The sequence below is a fragment of the Rhinolophus hipposideros genome, assembly GCF_964194185.1.
Source record: "Rhinolophus hipposideros genome assembly, chromosome: 17".
Taxonomy (NCBI): Eukaryota; Metazoa; Chordata; class Mammalia; order Chiroptera; family Rhinolophidae; genus Rhinolophus; species Rhinolophus hipposideros.
Window position 1 is genome coordinate 38037865 of NC_138063.1, and position 25085 is coordinate 38062949.

Genomic DNA, 25085 nt, shown 5'->3' on the forward strand with positions numbered 1-25085 from the left:
TTGCAAGTTTTACATTGCAATTGTCTACCTGTCCCTAGTTGTGCCACTAAATGTGTAGACAGTTATCACTCCCTAGGTTCTCTTAATTCAATATATTCTGCAATATCTATGAGAAAAAGTAAAAGTGTAAAATAAAATTGAAATTATACCCCCCCATCACAGCTGCTTACATTTCAGAAATTGGCAAAGTCATCTTGAAATTCATGTAAAAATGCAAAGAACTCAGAATAGCCAAAGCAACCTTGAAAAAGAATAATAATAAAGTTGGAAGACTCACACTTCTCAATTTTAAAACTTAATACAAGGCTCCAGTAATCAAAACAGTGTTATACTGGCTTAAGAATAAGACATAGATCAATGCAATAGAATTGAGAGTCCATAAATAAGCCATTACATTTATTGTTACTGAATTTCAATAAGGTTGTCAAGACAAATCAATGAAGCAGGAATAGTCATTTTAATAAATGATGCTGAGACAGCTGGATAGCCACATGCAAAACATGTGACTAGAAAATGAAATAAAAAGTATCCTACCTTACAACATACAAAATTGTATATATATATATATATATATATATATATATATATATATATATATGCCATATATATCCCATATACAAAAAGTTAATTCTTCCACCTAAGTGTAAAAGCTAAAACAGTAAAATTCTTAGAAGGAAATATAGAAATAAATCAGATTTGGTAATGATTTCTTAGATATGACACCAAAAACACAAGCAATTAAAAAAAATAGATAATTTGAACTTCATCTAAATTATAAGCTTTTTTTTTTTTTTTGCTTCAAAGGGCACTGTCAAGAAAATGAAAAGACAATACATAAAATAGGAGAAAATATTTATAAATCACAACCAGATAAGGGACTTGTATCCAGAATACACATAAAGAACTCTTGGAACTCAACAAAATAAAACTTATTCAAACAATTTAAAAATGGGCAAAGGATATGAATAGACATTTCTTCAAAGTAGATATACAAATGGCCAATAATCGCATGAAAAGATGTTCAATATCATTAGTCATTAGGGAAATGCAAATGGAAACACAAGATACCTTTTCACACCCTCTAGGATGGTTATAATCGAAAACAGAGTCAATAACAAGTGTTTGTGAGGATGTGGAGAAATTGGAATCTCCTACACTGCTGGTAGGAATGTAAAATGATGCAGCCACTTTGAAATTAATTTGGCAGTTCCTAAAAGCAAGGTGGAACCCAATGTAGCTCTATCTGAATTCAAAACATGAGTTGTTTAATCACTAAATTCCCTTGCTAGAAATCCCCTACTGGGTACATTAGTCAGGATTAGGTTACATTACGTGTTTACTCTTAAAGGCTTCCCTTATTACACAAACCTTGGAACTTTAAGAGGGCCTAATTAAAATAGATAGAAGCCCAAGAAATCCAGTAGTAGTTGTGCTCAGGTAGGTGAAGACACGGAGTCCTTGGTGCCCAGGCTTCTTTGTGATTGCTCCTCTGTGCATGGCTGCCCATCCCAAAGTCACCTCGTGGAGATCTAGCCATCACAATTGTATTCTGCCAGCAAGAAAGAGAAAGGAAGAACAGTGCCTGAAAGTTGCGCAGACTGCGTCCTCTTACATCCCATTGGCCAGAATGTAATAACATGGCAACCTCTACCTGCAAGGAAATGTAGTTCTGATTCTAGATAGCCGCCAAGTGTTCACCTAAAAAGCGAGGATTCTGTTTCTACCAAAGAGTAAGAGAAAGGTTATTGGCAGTACACTAGGGGCTTCTGCCACCGCAGAGAAGAATGAAGGAATCCTAGTGAACCTAAGGGCTGAACAGTAGATGGAAATAAATATATAGTGATGCCCAGGGCCTATCATGGGAATGCACTGGGGGGAGAGGGGAAGACCCCTGTGCCTGGCCTGACATTATTCATGAACGTCCTCAAATTTAGACTTTCAACTTTGTGTTTAAGTATAGCTATATACAGGGCTCTGTGTTATTACTCAGGATTCTCCAGAGAAATGGACTCGATGGAGAGAGAGACACACGCACACACTAAGGAATTGGCTCATGTGGTTGTGAGGGCTGCCATGTTCAAAATCTGCAGGGCAGGCTAGAAATTCCAACAGGAGTTGATGCTGCAGTCTTGAGTTCAAATGCAGTCTGGAATCAGAATTCCTTTTTCCAGTCTTTTCTCTTAAGGCTTTCAACTGATTGAATGAGGCCCACCCATGTTATGGGGGATAATCTGCTTTACTCAGTGTCCACTGATTTAAATGTTAATCACATCTAAAAAATACCTTCACAACAACATCTAGACGGGTGTTTGACCAAATAGCAGGGCACCACAGCCCAGCCAAGATGACACAAACAATTAACCATCTCAGGATCATGAGGATACAGTGGCAGCATGGAAATACTCTCACCCCATGGCGTTTGTGCTGTAGTCATCCAGTTTGCACTACCTACCATACACTGTGGTTTGTTTCAATTTCTGTCATATGAATAGCACAGTCACAATGCACTCACTATATTTTAACTTTAAAAACCTAATTTGTGTAAAGTACAAACTTTAGGATTTTTAAGGGAACCCAATAAAAAATTATTCTCTTCACTGACTTCTAACATCAATTAAGAAATAAGAGTCAGCATAGAGATGCTAATATTTAACCTTTACTAATAAATAAGCTTCTATTGGAGAATGCAGCTCACAGCTACAGGTAAATGGGATTCCTAATATTGATTTAGGCAAACTTACCCACCCTATCGCTGGCAACCTTTGACCTAGGCCTTCCCCCATTGCAGGAGAGGAAGCAACCCTTTAAGACTATGGTGTGGAAAAGCACAGGGGAATGCCTGAAGGACAGAAGGGGAGGAGCTATGCTGTCCACTTTCCGCTTCCCAACTCACCCAGCTGATTCATGGCCACTTGTTATGCTAATGGTTCAGGGCCAGCGACAAAGTATTTCCCCCAAACAGAAACACTTGAATAGATACCAATTTTTTCACATTTCTTCTCCCCTCCTCCTGCTGCTCCTTATCCTTTTATTCCTACCCCTACCCCTCTCCTACGCCTTAAGTAAATAGATGAGAAGTTTCAAAAACAGAAATGCCCAGGGCCTCCTGGCCAAGCTGAATGGCCTCAGCAAGAGTGAGCCATGGAAGTGTCACATTTTTCCAGGGCTAAGTGTTAACCAGGACCATGTGGAGGGACAACAGAGGACCACCAGGGAGAGCGAATAAAATGACTGACCTTAAAGCCCAGAGAGGGTGAGAGACTGGAAGGGTCAAGAGACTAGCATTCTCTTTGAGATCTCAGAGAACTAGAAAATAGGGAAAGGGAGGGGAGAAACTAGTTTTGTTGAGCATCAGCTAAATGCATTTCTTGGTCCTTTCAGTCCCAGGATTGAACCCACATTACAATCCTGCGAAACAGGTGCTGTTATCCCTCTTTCACAGCTAAAGAACATGAGACTTAGAAACATAAAGTCATTTGCTTGAGGTCCCACAGCTATCAAGTGGCAGAACCAATATTTAAACTCAGATCTCTCTGGGTCCAAAACCTGTGTTTTATTTGCCCATTGCATCGCTGCCTTTAGGGCCATGAGAAAACTAGAAAATAAGAAATTGCAGAGAAAAAGAGACTAATGTTTAAACTTTCAGAGCTGTAAGTCAAGGCCGTGGACGTGGGTGGCTGAAGTGGCGTGGAGGTCAAGATCTTTGGAGTAGCGAAGGCCAGGAGAATATGGGGCTCCTGTTGAATGGACCATCAGCACGGACTGTGAACTCGTCTAGGAGGCTTGTCTGAATAGGGGTAGAGTAAGGATGTCAGGTAGAAATCCCAACCAGATGTTGGAGAGAGACCTAGAGATTGGTAAGCATGGAAGGATAGGCATAAGACCATTACAGCTTGGTGATATGGTCACCATGGAAATATTGTGAATGAACAATCCTAAAGTAACTGTAGAATTCTCGGTTTTTATCCTTTTCATGTTTTTCTCTGCAAAGGATATGTTGCAGTTTCACAGGACCACAGGCGTCTTCATATACTTCATGGCAGAAGAACTAAACAGTTTTGCAGGATTGTTTAAATTGTTTTTCCAGTAAAGTGGAACAAAACCATGTTTCTCAGTTTTTGTAATAAAAAGGAGTTTTTAAAGGATGGGTTTTAAGAATGGAGACAATTCTAATCTTAATAGATGGTAACTGAGAGCTTGATCCTTTGTTAATGAGTACCAAAGTAACCAGTAGTTATGGTTCCTGTGTAAGTGTGTGATTTTAGGCTCTAATGTTATATATAATTCATTGTACCAGAATATTTATTTAATTACTTTGATAAGACTTAAGAGTAATTAGAGAATTTGTACAGCTGATTTCTAGGAGTGGAGGTGATGGAAGTCTTTGACTCCTACCCTCTCCTTCTACACACCTTTTGAGCAGTTTGCTACGTACACAATTTTTGCAGGCAGGTGGCCATGGTGAAGGCAAAGGGGTAATTCCAGCAATTTGGGTTGCATCTGGGCTCGACCATGAGATGGACGTGGGGTTCAATCCCAGTTCAGGGCCTCTTCTTTACCAGCTGGGGAGACCTTGGGCAATATGCTGTATCATTCATCTTCAGTTACCTTTTCTGCAAGAGGATAAAATAGTCCTTAAAGATGGCTAAAGAGATAGAAAATAAATTAGTTTTTCAGAGTATTTTCATGTGCATTATCTAATCAGAGCCATTGATCTTTACATTCCCCTTAGTATGGATAATCGATAATTAGCTCTCCTGGTCTGTCAAATAAACCAACAATGATCTTACTATCAGGACTATTGGACATGGAAGTTTGTTTTTTTTTAATCATTATTTAGATGGTTTTCTTTTTAAATTAATCCCTGTGAGAGGGACAATATGGTATCTAGCCAAAATCTATTGAACATATGACAAAATCCTGTATTTGATGTTATAATAGATCCAGATTTCTGGAGTTAGAAAAACAAAAATGCATATAGGCATTTTTGTCTAGAACATAAATAGTAACCTAAATAAGTAAATATTTGCAGATGCATCATGTAACCTTTTAACATTGCCCTGCAAGTAGCTATTCATTTTTCAGCAGGTACAGTGGTGCCAGACAAGCAGAAAAGAAAGCCTGACTGAGTTTATATTTTCTAAGAGAAGCCTTGCTAAAACAAAACAACTGTACATTTTAAGTTATTGCTTGATCAGCTACTTTTCTAAATAGATAAGCAACATAAGTAACGTCATTTAGGATGCTTTGGGCTGCAAATTATAATGGACTCAAAAATGGTCTAACTCATTTCTAATACATAAGAAAAACGTATTGTTACTGAAGAAGTACAGAGGTTGGGTTGTTTCAGGGTTTCCTAATTCAGGAGCTCAACAACAAAAGCTTTGCCTCCTCCTTTCAGTTCTGCCTTCTCAGATGGGCTCCGCTTGTGGTCACAAGAGGTCTGCTACAGATCCAGGTATCACACGTAGCAGGACTACATGAAGTGGGGAAAGGAGCTGTTTCTTCTCATGCACCCTTTTATCAGCAGGAGCACATAACATTACTCCAGTAAACTTGTCCTCATCTCTCACTGGTCAGAACTGCCTTGCCTGCCCATTTCTGAGCTGGCAAGGGGATAGAATCACCCTGCTGGGCTTAAACCAGTCAAGACGGACCCTAGAGCCAGGAAGGGGCCCAGCCTCCCTTGGTACACATGGCCACCAGATGCCTGAACAAAACTGGGATTCTGTTAGCAAGAAAGAAAGGGAATAGCTAATCAGTAGGCCATTCATAACTACCACAGTGACCAAGAAATTTTGAAAGCATTGTTAGCACGTTTTAGATAACCATTTGAAGTTTAAAGTCTGAAAAAGTTTCTATAACTAGTTTTTCTTGAGAATTTCAGAAATGTGGTGCAAGTATTATGGGAACATTGATTAGTTTTAAAGAATATAATACCAAATACCAGGACAATATCTAAATAACTTTTCCAAGGCTTTCATTACTTCAGAATTTTAAAAAATAAAAATATTTTTCTTTCAGCTTTATTGAGGTATAATTGACAAAATTGTAATATATTTAAAGTATACAATGTGATGATTTGATGTATATATAAAGTGTGATCAAAAACTATGGTGAATGCTTAAATTTTAAAAAAATGTATTACAGTAAAAGACACATTGCCATTAATCCCCCTCAAAACACTCCCCCTTGTTTTAAACATACTTATCTCATCATTCTTGCCACTTTCTGAAAAAGTTCTAGAAGTCCTCCTTCGTGAGTGTCTTTAGTTGCGCTGTCATGGCTGCTTCAGTGTCCTGAGTCGATTCAAAACGTTTACTTTTCATGGTCATTTTGACTTTGGGGAAAAGCCAGAAGTGGTGCAATGCCTGATCTGGTGAATAAGGTGGATGAGGACACACTGTAATGTTTTTATTTGACAGAAATTGCCATACCAGAAGCGATGTGTGACAGGGAATGTTGTCATGATGGAGGAAAACATTTGCCCATTTCATGTTAATGCATTTGTTCGTGATCCATGATCTACGGCACACTTTAAAACACATCTTCTCTCAACCATAGCTCACACCTGAATGACTACACTGAACAAGGTGAAACTCACCACACACTGTTACTAAGATGCAATGTGCTACTTCCCATATTGTATACGGTGGGACCTTGGTTTTTTAACATAATCTGTTCAGGAAGACAGTTCGAGTTCTGAAACATTTGAAGACTGAGGCACGGTTTCCCCATAGAAAGTCATGCAAAATGGATTAATCTGTTCCAGGCCTTTAAAATCAACCTCTAAAACTGCAAATTTAGAATGAATTTTACTATCTAATGATACCATAGATCCATAAAATTTACAGAGTTTGTAAATCTAAATGTTCATCAGTGGACACGTTCGAAAACCGAGGCACCACTGTATCCCTGATTTTCCGTTGGATGGCACTCAGCAGCACAATTCACTGTATCTTTTTATCACACCTTGTACATTGTGAAAGGATTCCCCCATCTAATTAATTAACATATCCATCACCTCACATATTATTATTTTTTTGGTGAAAACATTTAAGTTCTATTTTCTAAGCAAATTTAAATTAAGTTATATGACATAGGGCTATCAACTTTACTCACCATGTACACGTTAGCTCCTCAGACCTTATTCATCTTAAGCTTAAAGTCTGCACTTTCTTACCAACCTCTCTCTATTTCCCTCAATCCCTGGCAACCATTTTTCTATTCTCTGTGATGACTGCTGACCACTGACTTGGGTCGGAAAAGCCTCCAAAGCTCCTAGAAAATCTATTGGGTCAAAACTGTGCTAGTTTTGTTTGCTTATTTAATATTTTTATAATATACTTTTATTGAAATATAATACTTCCTAAGTGTTAACCACAGTTAATCAAATTTGATAGATTTAAAAATTATCATCAGGGACAGTCTGTCCAAATGGTGCTTATTGCTCTCATTTTGCCAATTTTGCTTTGTAAAAAAAATAATCAGATGCATCTCATGGCATAATTCAATAAAATATGACACTTTGAATAATAGTTGCAAAATATGTAATTAGTTCTCTGACTCGGACCATTAAACTGAATACAATCCCATTTTTTGCCTTCTTGCCCTTGTACCTGGACTTACCCTAGTTAGGTAATTCTTTATCTGCGAGATATCGGTTACTGGACTCTGTGAAAGTCACATATGCCGTTTTTAATTTTCTAGTGACCAGATGAAAAAAGTAAAAAGAAACAGATGAAATTAATTTTATTAATACATTTTGTTTAACCCACTATAGCCAAAATATTATTTTTCAACATCCACTCAAATATAAAACATGATTAATGATATGTTCTATTTTAGTTTAGTTTTTTAAGTCTTCAAAACCCAGTGTTCATTTTACACTTACAACACATCTCAATCTGTTCTAGTCACATTTCAAAACTAGTGCTATGGTATTGGAAACGTAGGTAGATCAACTCCAGGAAAATTTCTGTCCAGGATTTTATCATCATGGCTTATTATGGCTGTCACTGCAATCCTAATATTGCCTCAGAATCCTGGTCTTCCAGACCAGGAATGGCCTCCAGTTAAACGAAACTTTCCAGGCCGACATCAAACCCATCTGGTATGTGGAAAATACAGAGAGGCCACAGTGTAGGATTTGTCCCTTGATCTTTGGACTGATGTTAACTTGAGGATGTAAAATAACAAGCCAGACTCAAAACTGAGGTAAGGCTGGCATTCTTGGAGGGAAACTGGGCAGCTATCCTGTGCAGTAAGAGAGTAGATACCACTTCTGAGATTATCATACTCTTCCCCCAGGGTCCTTAGGAGTTGATTTTGTATTTTGATATACTTTTCTTAAGTAACTTGTCTTAAACAGAAAGGATATTTTAAAATTTCCTTAAAAAACTGCTAAGAAAATGTTATGTAATCAAAATGATAGCTGAAATGACTGAGAAGTAACCTCACTGAGTCTTTGAGATTTAGACGATAACAGGATCAGATGAAAGGACTTTTATCCATTTTTATTCAACTTATCTATGGCCAAGTGCTTTTGAATTCCTGTAAGGTACAGTAGAGTGCATCAGATAGTAACCATTTGCACAGAATAAAGTCGCAGGGAGCCAAATTACAGATTTTAGATGACTGGTGGTTTTAGCAGCTGTCATAGTAAGTCTTACATTCTGAATAAATAAATAGAAGCCCAGATGACTTGTGCTCTCTTGTATCTTTATTACAGTTTATTTTTCTATTACTATCTACGCATTACTAAACATTATAGAAATGTATGATTTAAAAGTTCCCTATAATGTTAATTGTATATATTCTTTCAAATTTTCCTATGTATATTCTGCATTTTTTCAAAATCAAACTCATACAATTCGTATTTCAATGTTAATAATATTTATTAAATATGACATTAAGATGACCAAAAGGTATGAAGTAAAAGTTTGAGGCTCCTTTCTTCCCTGTTCCCCAGCCAAACAGTTCCCCTTTTCAAAGGCTACCACTGTTACCACTTTCTTCTGTATTTTTCTAAAGATAGTCTATGGAAGGAACTCCATTTAATTCTTTTTTTAAACCAATGTATCATTCTACTTACATGCTTTATGCCTTTTTCACCTAATATAATTTGGAGATCCTTCCATATCTGTACATGAAAATCTGCCTCATTCTTTTCTAGGGCTTCACGGTATTTTTTAGGCTGCACAATTTATTTCTCCTACTGATGGACATTTAGGTTATTTCCAATGTTTTTAGGATTAAAAACAATGTCACAATAAGTAACTGTGCAATTGTATTATTTCAAATGTGAATATTTCTAGAGGATGACTTTCTAGAATTAGAATCCTTAGGTCAAAAAGTGTATGCACTTTAAATTTTGGTTAGATGTTATCAAATTGTACTTACTCCCTAGAAAGTTTTGCTAGTGCACAATTCCACTGATACAATATGTCCTCATTAGCTGAGAGGTGGGAAAAATACTCTCATTTAGTTTAATTTGTTTTCCTCTTATAAGTAGCTTGATCATCTTTTCATAGGTGAAAGAGGCATTTGCAGTTCCTTTTCTGGGAATTACCTGTTGATATCCTTTGCCCACTTTTCTATTGGGTTATTGTTGGTCTTTTTATTGATTTGTAGGAGCTAATTAAGGACAAACTCTTCATACTTTTTTTTAAGGTTTATCGTTAGTCTTTTGACCTAGCTCATGGTAATCTTGCCATGCCAAGCGGGTAGAAATATATATATATATACACATATATATGTGTATATATATTCATATACACATATATATGTATACACATATATGTATACATACATACATACATACATATATGTATATATATGTATATATATATATATATATATATACACACACACATACATATATTGGGGTGCCAAGAAAATGTATACAAGTGGGCATTGGTCAACATTGCTCAAGCAGTAGTTTGCCATAATCAGAAGTGTCTAGACGCTGATGGTAACCACTTTGAGCACCTCTTGTAAGTGCAGAGGTCAAACGTGACTTGTATTCATCTTTTGTTATCGTTATATACTGAGTATTACAATTTTAATATTTTTGGCTACATATAGCCAAAAATATGTCTACACCTTTTAAGAAAGGAAAAATATATAAATATATATTTTTTAAGAAAAGAAAAAATATATATGTATATATATATATATATATATATATATATATATATATATTAGTTTTTATACCGCCAAACTTACATTTTATTTTATAGCTCCCTCCCTAGATGTCGTGTTATAGTCATTCAACAAATATTTATTGAGAGAGTAACTCGGGTCCCAAGATTCTAGGTACTGAGGACATGACAGTGAAAAAAACAGCAGTTGTATCACAGTGGAATATTTGGAGAAGCCAAATGTACTGCACTCAATTTTTTTTTGTGTTTGTTTAACTTACTATATCACAAACATCTTCCTGTTGCAATATATAGAGATTTATCTAATTTCTTTCATGGCTGTAGTATTCTTTTTCTTTCAGCACATACCATAAATGCTATATAGCCAGTTTCTTGCTGAGTCCATACTCTTACCCAGGGGTCAGCAGATTTATTCTTGTAGGTCCACATCATAAGTATTTTAGACTTCACGGGCCACACAGTCTCATCACAGCTATCCAACTCTATTGTTGTAGCACAAGATCAGCCATAGACAATACCTAAAAAATGAGCATGGTCCAATAAAAGTTTATATATAAACACTGAAATTTGAATTTCACATACTTTGCACACGTCACAAAATGTTATGTTTATTTTTCCCCAGACATTTAAAAATGTACAAAAAGTTCTTAGCCCATAGTCATATAAAACAGACTTTAATAAAAACAGACAGCAGGCTGCATTTGGCATGTGGGCTATAGTTCAATAACCTCTACTCTACACTATTCTGCTACATTGCCTCCCGAATGCCCTGTGAGCTATGAGTCTCAGTGGCCTCTTTTAGAATCAGATTAGGAAACAATGAGAACTTCATTGCCAAGCCCAACAGTGGTAATAATCGTTATAGTAATAGCAGTACTAATAAATCACATCCTCAACTGCAAAAAACAAAGGCCTGCTCCCAGTCACTGTTTGTCCCAGCAGTGTTGATGATCACAGTGTGACCTGTCCTTACCAAAATATAGATCTGGTAGAATAACTCAGGCACCAGTTTCACTCTGCAATCATGGCTCACTGAGCTCTATATTCTCTGGGCCTTAAAGGCTCTGCCCCTACAGTAGCAAAGCCTTTCCCTTGTTAACTGTTGGCTAACCCTGCTTTGTTTTTCCTCATTGCACTCAGGACACTTTTGACATTACATTGTATATTCACCTGTTTCTTGTTTGTCTTCCCCACCAGAATGAGGGTAGGACCTTTGCCTACCCTACTCGCTGTTTATTCCCACAGCATAGGTCTGGGTGTGGCATTTGGTGGGTGCTCAATAGATATTTGTTGACTAAATGAATCACGTCTCTTCTCAAGTCACCCACTTGGCATTGGCAGGTGGAGCCTGAACTCTCATAAACATGGAAAGTCTTACTACAAATGGAACTTACCTGCTTCAGAGAGAATCAGTGAGGACCAAGTTACTGTTGGCCAACACCTCCATTTGGCTGGTCAGATAGCGAAGAGGCACATATGGGGGCAGCTCTCATTTTCTTCATTGTTCTGCACTTCTTCCATGACTCAAAGTATAAACAAGGTTCCTTCCCACCTCTAGAGACCTAAGCACCAAGGATGAAATCATCCAGAAATGGCCACACTGAAGCCTTGGAACGATAGGTAGGCACCTAAGTGCTTTGTTTTTAACTCTGAAGCTGAGAGATTTGGTTTTCTCCTTCTAGTTTCAGAGTCAATTTCCAGTTCTAAAGCTCTTTATAAATTTAAAAACCACCCTAGCACATCCAGGCTTTTGGATGCTTTAAAATTTTTTTTTATTATGTGTGTGTGTGTGTGTGTGTGTGTGTGTGTGTGTGTGTGTGTGTGTGTGTGATGGCAAGTAAAAGCCCACGTTGTAAAAAATTAACTTCCTTTCTACTAGCTATTAAAAAAATCCGATAAGTTTAGAGTACCTATGGAGTGCAAGGTAGAAGAAGACAAATAAGGAGTTTGTAGTCTAGTGTTTCCTACTTCTTAATTAAGTTTTTGTCTTCCATATGTATTCAGTATTTGGTGGAGTGAGTGAAACAGGTAAGAACAGATCCTGTGGGAGCTATATGGGACAAATAAAATAAGCCTGGCTTTGTTGAAAAGCATTCTTATTTCCTATACATTTGGCATGTGGTAATTATATTGCTTTCTAACTCCTAATAAGCACTTCCTACGTACTTGGCACCCTGTTCATGCTCCCTACTACTAAGAATTATACTGGATAACTTCCACGGAAGTGGTGTGTGTGTGTAATTTGATGAACCAGAAGGGTAAGGCATCACCGTAATTGAAATCAGTTTCCCTGTGGCATTTAATATTGCCATACCAGGAAGGAGGAGAGAAGTCATGTATAATTATGATTAAAAGAGAGTTTGTCAGGCATTTCAAGGGCTCCTTCTTTCAATGATCTAGGCTGGAAATGGGTAAAGTCATGCTATTCCCATGGCACAGAGCCCAGAATTCCGTAGTGACGAGTCAACTGAAGTCAGTTCATTTATGTTCAGCAAACCTAATTGGACACCAACTATATGACATGTATTTTGTTGGGTACACTTTTTTGTTTTTAAAGAATAAAATGCAGCCTCAGAAGCTCTTTGTAATTCATTAAAGAGTTTACTATCTACTTGGGAAGATAGGACATGAGAACAAACGGTGACAATAGTTTGTGATGTAGGCAATTTCAACTCTTTGATAGATTTTTAATTTTAGCATAAACATATTTTCATTAAAGCCTGTTCAGATCTTTTATAAACCACATGATGCTACCAAGGTTTGTAAAAGTGATTTATGGGAGAGCAAAAATATATGACTATTTACAGAAGAGTTTTGCTATCATTGCTTATTGGGAAACAGAGTAGAGATGGATAAATAGGAAAGACTGAAGTGAGTACAGTGATGGCATGGAAATAATGATCATGACTGACATCTTTCCAAATCCTTATATTCTTTCTAACACAATTCAAATCATATACACAATTGTATTTAAGAGCAATCAAAACTAAGAAACATTAAAGCGCTTATCTGAAAGAAATAAGCACATTCAAAAGAAGCAGAAGAGCCCAGTTCAAGCTGAAGGGTTAAGTATCTCTACTACCTCCCCAACCCCCATAGAGATCATTAAAAAGATATCCTAAAAAAGAATTGATTGATAACAACTCTAACAACAAGGTAGGTGTCATTAGTAGACAACAAATCTCAACTAATTTCTGGATGCCAAAAGCAGGGGCATTGCACAGGAGAAATGGAAACTGCGAAAGCCCAGACGCAAATATTGCTGGTGATGGTGTCGCAGAGAGAAGTTTGAAGAAGTAGAAGGAGCGGGGATGTGTAAATGCTCTGACATCTGGAAAACACACAGAATACCAGTAGTTGCTGGCTATGGCTTATGGGGGAAATAGAATTTTAAGGACTTTATGTAAGGTCAACAGTGTAACCACTAAAATGACTAAACATAAAGGACAGAAAGAAAATCAGTAGGGGAAAGGTAGAAGGAGTTGGAGTAAAAACACGAAATTCTTCAACTTTCTTATCAAGGAGTTGACAGATAATATCTAGTGTTGAGAAATCAAGAAGTAATTTGGAGTTGTTGAGATAAACACCAAAAGTAGGAAAACTAGACACAATTATAAGTGTTTACCTCTGACGTATGGAACTGCCAAGAGAAGCATTTTATATTATACCTTCTGCACTGTTTGATTTTTAAAATTAGTGTATTGAACAGTTTTATAATGAACAAATAAGAAGATGAATACCTGAATAAAGAAATATTCTGAGCCTATAAATAAATAAGAACGAGGTATTTTACATATTCAGAAGGGGGAAAAAGCAAGACACGGGAAAATACCTAAAATATCACTCTGTTCTGTTTTCAAAAATATTTTTGTTGATATATTAAATATGTGTTCATAAATGCAAAGAAAAGGCTTTCAATTACAATACAGGGTGATATTCTGATAGATGTAGGCACAGAATGCTGGAGAAGAGTATAAAAGGGACGCCTACCCTCACTGAGATGGTTGGGGCAGTGTTAGTAAGGCTTCCTGGAAGCCATGATGTCCAAATGGAGGACAGCTACGAGTATATGGGTGTCAAGGCATGTATGGAGTGTATACTTCTGGAGGTATTTTATGTGTAAATATTTGTGTGAAGTAAAAGAAAACAAGTCATGTTAAAAAGTGACACCAAACATTGCCATGACTGACACTAGAGCCTCAACCCTAGGCTCTATTTCAGGAGCTCCAATAATCAAAGCGTGGGTGTGTTCACTGAGGCTTTGGGGCGGGTCTGAGGAGAAAGGGAAGACCACATTCTCAAGTTTTTGAATGATCCAACCCCCCTGAGAAAGTAGGAGAGCGCTATCAAGTATGACCAACACAGCCTAAAAGATGTACAAATACCGTGAATAATGGTCGAGAGTCATCCCTTTGAAGATCCTAAAGCACTTTGGCAAATAAAGACTCTCCTTTTACAGGTGGCGAGCCTGAGGCTAAGAAAGCCATTTCCCCAAGTCACTCAGATAGGGACCTGCAGAAACAAAATAGACCACAGTATTTCTGGTTTGTCTTCTGGTGAAATGGGCCCCTCCCTCCGCCCCTGAAGAGACTGAGGGGAAAGTTACAAATGGTTTTGCTCAGGGGGTCTCTGAATTTGGTGTCAACAGACTTTGTCTCCCAAGCCTTGTACACACGCATGCCCTGTTCTTCTCCAGAGGCTGCCTGTGGTTTCCGAGGGAGGCAGGCTTTGGCACAGCACGCAGCGTTTCAAGTCTGCACGTGTATCCGAGATGCCAGCACTCAGCAGTGTTTCTCTGGCAGGTTAGTTTTGCCCTGCAGTACTTTCGGTTGGTTTTTATGGTCTTCACAGCCACCATGAAGGTCAATGGGCTCGGAATTCAAACTTCTGAAATATTCTACTCAATTGCTGAGATTTCGGTGTTCAAACGTGTTTCTTTTTGCAACAGGAGTCTCCGCATTTAAGACAAGATAAACATGATAAGACAATAGCAGAGGAAATTGTGGGTTTATGTCTCCAGGTGGGCTAATTTCCAAATTACAGTAGAGAAAATTGCTCAGGATAACTTCACAGGTTTCCTCCATGGCTCCTGGTGGCAGGATTGTTGCACCTGCAAACTTTAATTACATGTTTATTATTTTTTTTTTCCACAGCAAAGATATCACTAAAATTGGGGGTTGCTCGTCTTAGCCAAACGTGTTTCTTAGAAGGCCCAGGAGAATCAGTTTTATCCTGGGAATGAATAAATGATGAAGTGAGGCTATCTGACGTAATTACTCTGCCGATTTCAAGTTACGTCATTTTATCTACAATGAAATCACTGGAAGAATAACCTACATGAAGCATTTAGATCTTCACTACAACTGACTCACATTTGTCTTCACTGATTGTGAGATGCTGACATACTTGCAAGGGAAATATAGTACACGAAAATTCCATCTATATGGAGGGATTGAAGCAAGGGTGTTTTGATGAATTCAATATTGGTGGTTACCATAAATAATTTACATGGATAAATTCAATCCATTTCAACAGATGTTTATTGAGTGCCTTCTGCGCTAATGGTTACATGGGAGGGACGTGAGAAATGTGAAAACAAAGGCCTGCCCTCAAAGCACTTGCCTTCTTGAGAATTATGAACTTTTTTCCATGACAAGACCATACATGGTAAAAGTATGTGTTAACTCGGACCCACTTTGAATGTGAGTTAATCTTCCTTAAATGACTCGGAGGTATTCCAGGACACTGTACCTGCCTGAAAGGCAGTGGTGAGGGGTCCCATGGCAACTCGCACTGAGGTTAACTTTTAGAACCAATATCTGATATCAGCTCGTTTATTTGTCAATTTTTATAAAAGTAGATAGAGGAAAAATGTTTATTTAAGATTCTCTATTATCTGCTTTTCAGCTAATTGGGCAACAAAATTAAAAGCCACTTAATGATTTATTACTTTGGATCAATAAATGGATCAAGCAAATGAGTTCCAAGAATGAGGAAATCGTTGTGGAATGAGAAATCTGAGGCAGCATTAATGAGAGAGTGGTTGGATCTAGGGCATAAAGTTGGGTCACCATTTGTTGGTAGCTCTCAAGAAAGGGAATGATAAAATTTGGAGTACTTTTGGTTGTCACAATGACTGGGGTACCACTGGTGTTTGGTGGTCAGGGGCCAGGGATGGAAGATATCCTGCAGTGCTACAAGTCTTGGAGCACAAAGACGTCCTGTATCCTTCACAACCCAGTATTTATGTGAAAAATCTGCGTATAATTATCTAAGAATCTAACGTGTTTTACATATAAACATAATGTATCATTTGCACAATTCTAAATATGCTGAATCTTTCCAAAAATGCAACTACCATAGACATCGAGACAAAACTGTGCTTTGTTTTGTGCAGAACTTCCCAAAAGTTGTTCACCATTTGATAAAAGCCATCCTCAGTATCACTGCTCTAGAAACACACATATCAGACTATGTTTGTGTTGCTCACATTCATGGTGATTCCATATCCAGCCAGCTTCTAACCAACTCCTACATCTTCTAGTATCGTTGTGCCCAGTCATCCATATTGTGTTGTTCATATTATTTGGAAATATGTTACTTTCCCTTTATTTTTCTTTTATACTACAAGAAGATCAATATGATTTTTTTTAATTGTGGTGAAATACATGTAACATAATATTTACCACCTTAACCATTTTTAAGTTTACAGTTTAATGGTATTTAGTACACACATAGTTGTGCAACCCTCATCACCCTCTATCCATAGAACTCTTTTCATTTTGCACAACTGAAACTGTGTTCCCACTAAACAATCCCCATTCATTCCCTTCTTCCCCCAGCCCCTGGCAACCATCAGTCTACTCTCTGTCTCCATGAATTTGACTACTTTAGTACTCACAACATAATGATTTTTGAACATCCATGTGTGTGTACATAGATTATATTGTCTATGAATTTCATTGTAGGACAGTACGGAGGAGTTACAAGATATATGTTATGAAAAGGAGGCATGGAGTTTGATAGGGTTAGGACCACTGGTATCGATGAATCAGCTAACAGTACATTTGAATGGTTTGTATCTTGGAAAACCACCCTTTAACTTAGTAATATATTTAAGATAAAATAAAATCATTTCCTCCAAACCATAGCCATTTGAAGAGGGCCTTTGTTCACTTGAGCTTTTTCAATATTGTTTAACCTTCTAGTTTGACCTGCTCTGAGAAACATGACGACCATCATGAAATAGAATTTACTGTAGGCAACAAAAATGGGAGCTCCTCGCCTGGACTGTAGTTGATCTCAGAGATTACCACCATGCTGGGCAATTCCTGAATAAATAATTGTTGGTTGCTTGATTGAAAGACATTTTAAAGTGAAGAAAACGGGAGTGTTTGGCAGCCCCACCCCAAGTGGCTCATCACTACTGTTCTACATCCCACATTGCAGTTCCTACCTCTGGAAGCAGCCAAGCACCTCACCTGGTGCCGTGACCCACACATTGATAGATTTTAATGGGAGCCCCATACTGTCATTAGGTTACCTCATTTTATCTACAATGAAATCACGGGAAGAATAACCTCCATAAAGAGTTTTGATCTTCCCTCAGACTCACATTTGTCTTCATTGATTGTGAGATGATGGCATACTTGAAAGTGAAATATAGTACATATTCTGATAACTCTGGCCCTAACAAAATACCACCCAAAACCAATAACAAGACCTTGTTATAATCTGACTAATGTACTGGTTTGTACCATGCCTGTGACTTCTCTTTCCTTGAATTACCTGAGGTAATTTTCTCACACCAAGAGAAATCTCATTTGTCATTGTGTAATGGTGCTAGCTAAGAATAAAAAACCTTACCACTAGGTTCAGTTTAAAAAGTAGATGTAGAATTAGGTACCATCTACTATTTCGCATTCAAACAGAGGAAACTCACTCAGTGGGTTAATTTGTTCTTCTTTGCTACCACGCCAAACACTTCATGCTCTTGTTTAAAGAGAGAACATGGAGCATTTTATATGTAGGTACATTTTAGCAAAGCTTACATTTGCTGCCCTGTGATTTTTTTTTTTAAGGAATGTCTATTTGAAATGGGTTACCCCATGACTGCCAGTTAATATGCACAATCACCATACATGATTCCAGAATACCTACCTATATGTTATATAAAACACTATCCTTGAACAATCACTCAGATATAGGCATTTTAAAAAATTGTAATATATAGTGTTCTTGATTATTTCTTCTCTTTTTGTTAAGGCTATGGCAGTTTTTCCAAAGTTTCAAGAATTGGAACTCTGTCATTCATTTACTTAATTAGTTCATTCATTCATTCATTCATTCATCGTGTATTCACTGGCCTAGTATGTGCAAGGGGCAACACTGGTTCCTGTTAATGAAAAAAATGAATGAGACTCAGTCCCTCCCTCCAACTAGCGAGAGAAAGAATTTTTCCCCCCATATTCAGGCGTTACTTGGAAATATACTGTTGAGCCCTTACATTTTGTAAAAGAAAGCTGAGGAATTTTAGATGCAAAGGATATTTTCCAGTAAAAATATTTTCTAATTAGTAGCACAGAAGTGAAGAATTTGAAAATTTCATCTGGCAAAAAAAATCCTTACAACCATGGAAGTGCCTGGAGCACACTCAGAGAGTAGTATAATAGAGTTATACCCAGAGTATGACTGGGTATCTTCAGAGTAATGGAGTTAAACTCTGAAAATGATATGCAGAGTATACTGGGGCATTCTCAGAAAGTAATACAGAGTAAGACTGGAACATTCTTAGAATAAAGTTATAATCCCCCTAATGAAGGAAATTTCGAAATTTCCTCATTTTCCTAATTTCTTCATTTCAGTCAATTAAAGCACCATTTTCCCTGTCCCTGAGGTGAGAATTACTGGAATCACAGAAGTCTTTCATGTTAGAGAAAGAAGGCGATTTGGTTGTTTTCGGATGAAGGAACTTTAGTCCAGAAAGTCTTGATTTCCCTAAAGTCAGTGGTCTCATAGTAAATAAGAAGGGCTCAAGGGAGATGTCCTCACCACTTCCCTGGTGAGGACATCCTCGTTGGATTCCTTTTAATCAATTGTCCGTTCTAGAGCCTCTCCTTCCAATGTTCCTCAGATTTTGCCCTCCATCTTTGGTTGTCTTAAACATCTTTCTTTGCCAAATTTCTCTGCACACTTTTTAAAAGTGTGCTCCCTGTTAATTTGCACACTTACAAATTAACAGGTAGCAGAGTGTTGGCCTTGATATGAGAGCTACACAAGGCTAAGCAAACACTTCCCAAAAGGTAACACAAAGGACCCCTGCTTTCACGAAGCCCTCCTGGGTTGTTCTTTCTGTTTGGAACTTAGGTGTAGCTCTCCCTGTTTGGAATTTAGTTGCTTTACTACCTCACATGTGAGTGTAGCATGATTTGTGTTATTGGGCAATGATTTTTACTAATCTAAGTCTTTTCTCAGTATTGTAGTCAAGGATCTTTTGAGTGCAGAGAAGATAAGTTCTTGCTGCAAACCAATTGTCTGTTCTTACTCACGAGCCCTTGGCATTCCCCTAACTTTGCCTTGCACATGATTTTGGTGGGCCTCAGTGCCAAATCTACATGATCTTTTCCTTAATTGACTGCCGATATCTAATTAATTCAGTTTCTCAGACAATATACTACTATCAGTTATCTGGGAGTGAATAACTTTATAAGCAATATGTCTTTCTGTCTAAAACTAAGTTCCAGTTGGCAATTTCAGGTCTGAACCTGAAGACAGTTATGATCAAATTAGAGGAGGTATTTCATAACGAGAGGTGAACTGGGAATTATTAGGTTGGTGCAAAAGTTATCGCGGTTTTTGCAATTTAAACCGCAGTTACTTTTGCACCAACCTAATAGCTGTTCTTTGTGAATAATCTGTGCCCCTACTTCCCCCTCAACAATTAATGTAACAGTTTGATTGTCATTGACGAGAATCAAGGCAAAGTGCCCCCTCCCATCTTGATTTGAGTCCCAAATGCTTTGCAAGAAGAATCTGACAGCCTGAATAGAAGAGTGTTGGGTGGGGGAAAAAAGCGAGGGAGGTAGGAAGTGTTTCTTTTCCATGACATTTTGGCTGTGAGTTGTCAGGAAAGGAGAGATTTGAGTGGGTTTTTATCAGTTACTGAGTGAAACTCTGCTCAAAGCATTAAGCTTATTTCTCAGAGGCCCCCTAAGGTGCTACATTTTTTTTTCTTATCTCTTTCTTTCTTTTTTCTTTTTTCTTTTTGGTGGTGGCTGTAGTGCAGTAAAGGAATATAGGATTTGGGATGGAAATACTGAGTTCAATTCTTGACTCGGCATCTTAATACCTGAATTAAATAATTTGGGGCAAGTTATTTAAATGCTTTCTGCCTCAATTTTCTAATGTCAAGTGGGAAATAACAATAGCACTTCTCCATTCTTTGTTGTGACATTTAGATGAGATGATACATATGAAAGTGCTTTGTAAACTCTAAATCTCCATACAAAGGTCAATTGCATACTATTAAAGATGCCTCAGCTCAGTTCTTATGCTAAAATGCTGTTTGTGCAGTGGAGAAGGGATCAATTAACAGGCTAATTGCCTGTTTAAAAAAATGTTACATAGTAATTCTTCTCCCTTACCACCAACCCAAACCAAATTTTCATGTCAGGAAAAGAAAGAAAAGAAAAATAACACTTCACTTTCACCAAGAAAATACATTTGAAATGCAACTTTAAATTTTACAAGTGTAAAAAAAATTTTTTTCAAGTGTACCAACAATGGTCAGTTGAGCACAAGAAGATATGAGGGCTGTTTGCTGGGTTTCCAGGGTTCTGCTTCTGTTCTATAGAGTTCTGTCTCAAAAATGTATTAGTAGCAGCAAATCACTTACAAATGAACAGGGAGCAGACTGCTGGCCTTGATTAAGCTCTCAATGGATCATGTTAATTACTCCATTTTTTGCTTGTACTATCCTACAGTGTAATGGTTTTAAATGCAACGGTTATATAAATGACTGACTTTACACATACCTTCCTGGTTTTATTCTTTATCTTGTTTTTTATGTTGATGGAAAAAATTATTTAAAACTTCATGAGCTGGTCTGCTTTATATTTGTTAACTCCTCCACTCTTTTCCTCTGGATAATTCCACTTACATTACTTTTGCTGTATTGGGGGGTTTCATTTGACATCACCTTTTGGAATCTGTTCATCGTGCCTTGTGAAGTAGAAAGAAAACAGGTTAAGGAATGAATTTTCCAGTGGCCTGAGAAAAAAGTGATCTAAAATGTCCTAACTTAAAATCCTACAAATGTTTAAGAAAGTAAGGTCTTGGTTATCTTGATTTTGGTTGCATAAACAATATTTTCTGAAAATTGATGGTTATTTTCTAATGGGGAGAGACAGGGAGAGATAGAGAGACGGAAAAGGAACTGCTTTTTTCTTGTTTTACATAGATTAGAAGAAGTCACAATCATCTTCACAGTGTGTCTTCAGTTCCAATTTGCTATGGTCTGTGTTTCTAGAATAATAGTTCCCTCTCATTCCCACGTCACCCCTAAGATGGGTCTTCTTTTGGAGCTACACCAACCACTCTACCCTGTTATTCTCAAGAAATCACATGGGAATTACAAATAGATTCCAGGGTGGTTATTATATAATTTGTATGTAACTAATTTTCTGATTTCAACAGTTTAGAATTAGTAACACATTTCTTGTAACAGTGAGACATGACTGAAGATTTCTTATCCTAACATAAAGATCAGCAGAAATCATCCAATGCCCTGTCCAATAGGATGTACTAAAAGATAGAGACATTGGTCTTGTTTGGATATATCTCTTTTAAAAATGTGTGGAATACTAGGCAACTAGTATCAAGGGAAGCCTGATCAGCATTTGGATTCTACTGAGAAAGAGAGGATTTGCAGGAGACCGTCAGAGTCATTTCTCCTCTTCCCTTGCTCCCACACAGCCTCTTATAGCAGAGAAGCCTTTCCCTTGCTCTTTTACCTCAGGAAGCCCTTTGTGACAACAACCTCAAAGCTGATGCCTGCATCAGCCCTGGGACATAGGGGCCCAGGTTCCTGCATGGAAAGGAACAGATGGCTTCCTCACAACCCCGCCCACTCCCCTTCAAGATCTTGCCTCCAAAACAGAATTTGGGGATTATTTGGACTGTGGTTTATCTCAGAGATTACCACAGTTCTCCAAGCCACCAGGGGAAATGCCCAGTTGTGTGGGCTGTGACTTTGAGATGAGACCACAGAACCTGTAGAGTCAAGATGAACCTCCAAATGCCAGCCTTGTGGATTTCGGCACACAGATGCTCCATGAGTAAGCTGCCTCTCCGAACTGCAAATTCAGACTTCCCAAATGCATTTGTCAAGTTAGAAATCTCTATATATACCCACCCTCACCCTCTGTAGGCAGGAGCAATTTCAGAGCTGTCTTCTCGGTGAATTGTTAAACAACTCACAGCCCTGGCAGTATACCCGGAGTGGCAAGCTTTTGTTGGTTTGTTTCAGGACAGCCAGAAGGAGCTCTGAGAAGCTGGTCTGGTGCCTCTGCAGTGCAGGTGTGGACCTGGTGGGGTAGGAAGTGCAGCCAGGGAAAACACAGGCAGGAGCCTGGGCAGACATGGCTGTCCTTATGGAATCCGGCTTCATGCTTCCCTGCTCAGACCACAGATAGAGTGCTAGGATCTTTGCACAGTCCATGAAACCTTGAAAATTGGAATGTCAGGAAGAGAAATGGTTCAAAATGCCAAAATCCTACATTGACTTAATTGAAGAGGAAACAATATTTAATTACAGCTATTTGATCACATTTCAAAATGGCAAGCCATTAAAGTCAGATCCGTTCAACCAATGATTGTTGGTCCCTCTGTGCCTGGGTTTGTGTTAGATTTGTTTGGGTATAGAATGAAAAAAACAGATACGACTATATCCCACAAGCTTCTCACTCTACTAAGATAAAAAGCTAACTTGGATAAGAAATGTAAAGAATACTTGTGAAAGAAACATATATTTCCTAAGTAAAACTTAAGATGTCACAAATTCAGAGAGAAAATTGTTCAGTAATAAAATACTCTTTGAATGGCAAATTCCCACAATAATAACAAACCAGCAATGACATATATACTTAGTACAGATCTATTTTTGCCTTTCATCTAATGATTTCAAAGAGTTTAGCAATTACTGCTGAGTTAATCCTTAGTACTAAACCTGACTCTTCCATCTCCATTTGAAAAAAAAGAAAAATTGGCACTAACACGTCAGCATCGCACAGGGAAGAAGTTCTGGAAACAAAGCATGCTCACCCCCTCACAAGCATTGAGCAGCAAATTAAAGACAGTCTAATTTATTCCAAAAAGTAAGCTGTGATGCAGAAGAATCAAACCAATGCCCACAAAATGAAAGTCACTGAAAAAAGAAGTGCAAGTTTGTTTCTTGCAGGTGGCCTTGGAAAACTTCAATGCACCTTTGGGCATTCCTGTTGGGTTTTTTCTCTCTCTCTAAGGTCCAGCATACATTCTGGGAAGGTTTGCTTCATTTTCAAAGAGAGAATCACTTCCTCCTGTCTTGCAAACAGAAAGGAAGATAAAGATTTCATTTCCATAACATAATATGTAAAGGCAACTTGATTCAGCTGATGATCCCCAAGTCCTTTGATGGTTCCCTCAGAACCATATTCATTTGAAGGGAAAGGTTATGGATGAAAGAATTCAATTGTTTGCAAAAATCAAGAGACTCTGCCAGAGATGGGGATGATCTGGAACAGACCTGATCCCTAATTACATAGTAATCTGATACTTAGCACTTTCACCTGGCAGTCTTCATCTTCAAAGGACCTTACCAATGTTAATGAATTCTTCACCTCCTTTCCTCTCATCTACTCCTGAAATAGCCACTCTTTAAAGAAAAGTTGGTCTAACTCTTGAGAAGACTTGAATGACATTATCATATCATTCTAGGATATAATCACAAGTATCTCTTTCCTTTTGATGTTTTGAGATGTTTCTTTTTGCCTTGTTTTGAATAGATACTGTACGAGGTCTGACAATTACGTTTACAAACTTGTTGCAACAATGTTGCTAACCTTTTTTGATATCAGAAGGATTATTCATTATGAATTTGTACCAACTGGACAAACAGTTAACCAAATTTACTATTTGGAAGTGCTGAAAAGGCCGTGTGAAAAAGTTAGACGACCTGAACTTTTTGCCAACAATTCATGGCTCTTGCATCACGACAATGCACCAGCTCACACGGCACTGTTTGTGAGGGAGTTTTCAGCCAGTAAACAAATAACTGTATTGGAACACCCTCCCTACTCACCTGGCCCCCAATGACTTCTTTCTTTACCCGAAGATAAAGGAAATATTGAAAGGAAGACATTTTGATGACATTCAAAACATCAAGGGTAATACAACGACAGCTCTGATGGCTATTCCAGAAAAAGAGTTCCAAAATTGCTTTGGAGGGTGGACTAGGCACTGGCATCAGTGCATAGCTTCCCAAGGGGAGTACTTCAAAAACAACCGTAGTGATGTTCAGCAATGAGGTGTGTAGCACTTTTTCTAGGATGAGTTCGAGATCTCAATTGTCTGACCTTGTATATTCTATGACCCTGTAAAGCTGTTCTAAAAAAAAAAAACCCATACAGGCACACTGACACCTCTCTGTGGAAATATTATTATAATAAAATAATATAGAAGTATTAGCATAGGACAAAGAACAGGGGTGATTCGTGAAAGCCTCTAAGACATGTGAGCTGAGTCATAACAGATAAGTAGGAATGTGACAAGTGTGTAATAGAAAAAGGCTTCCTAAGCAAAAGGGAACTGCATGGACAAAGGCCCAGGATGCGAATGGGCATTGATGGTCCAGATGTCAGGCACAGTGCAGAGAGCTAGAGCCCA

General features: G+C 37.8%; 1 protein-coding gene and 1 long non-coding RNA gene across 2 annotated transcripts in view; one reads left to right on the plus strand and one right to left on the minus strand.

Annotated features, from left to right (window-relative positions):
* The window catches only part of KCTD1 (potassium channel tetramerization domain containing 1), a 174116-nt gene that overhangs the window by 43568 nt on the left and 105463 nt on the right, over positions 1-25085 (plus strand). The window lies entirely within an intron of this gene.
* On the minus strand, positions 729-11983 carry LOC308509796. The gene is made up of 4 exons (XR_013995254.1): positions 10557-11983; positions 6208-6376; positions 4436-4613; positions 729-1549 (listed from the first exon to the last, which is right to left on the minus strand). It is a non-coding gene; the product is annotated as an uncharacterized lncRNA (long non-coding RNA).